General features: G+C 64.6%; 1 protein-coding gene across 3 annotated transcripts in view; it reads right to left on the reverse strand.

Annotated features, from left to right (window-relative positions):
* CLK3 (CDC-like kinase 3) overlaps window positions 1–209 on the reverse strand; it is a 14,394-nt gene that overhangs the window by 8,178 nt on the left and 6,007 nt on the right. The gene's annotated exons all lie outside the window — the stretch shown is intronic.

Below are 209 nucleotides of genomic sequence, written 5' to 3' on the forward strand. Positions count from 1 at the left end.
GCATCCCCGGCAGAACCAGCCTTCCATCGGCAGCCCCTGCACCACCAGCCTCGAGCAGAGAAGGAGCGCTGGATCCTCTGGGCCGGTCAACTCTCCAAGGCCTACCACCACAACGGCCCACACAGGCCCCAAGCCAGCTCCTGCCCTGGCCTTGGCACTGAGGCGATTCACAGGCCAGACCCAACCTGAGCCTCATGACAACAAAGGGC

The sequence above is a fragment of the Bison bison genome, unplaced genomic scaffold (genome assembly GCF_000754665.1).
Source record: "Bison bison bison isolate TAMUID 2011002044 unplaced genomic scaffold, Bison_UMD1.0 scf7180017864181, whole genome shotgun sequence".
Lineage (NCBI taxonomy): Eukaryota > Metazoa > Chordata > Mammalia > Artiodactyla > Bovidae > Bison > Bison bison.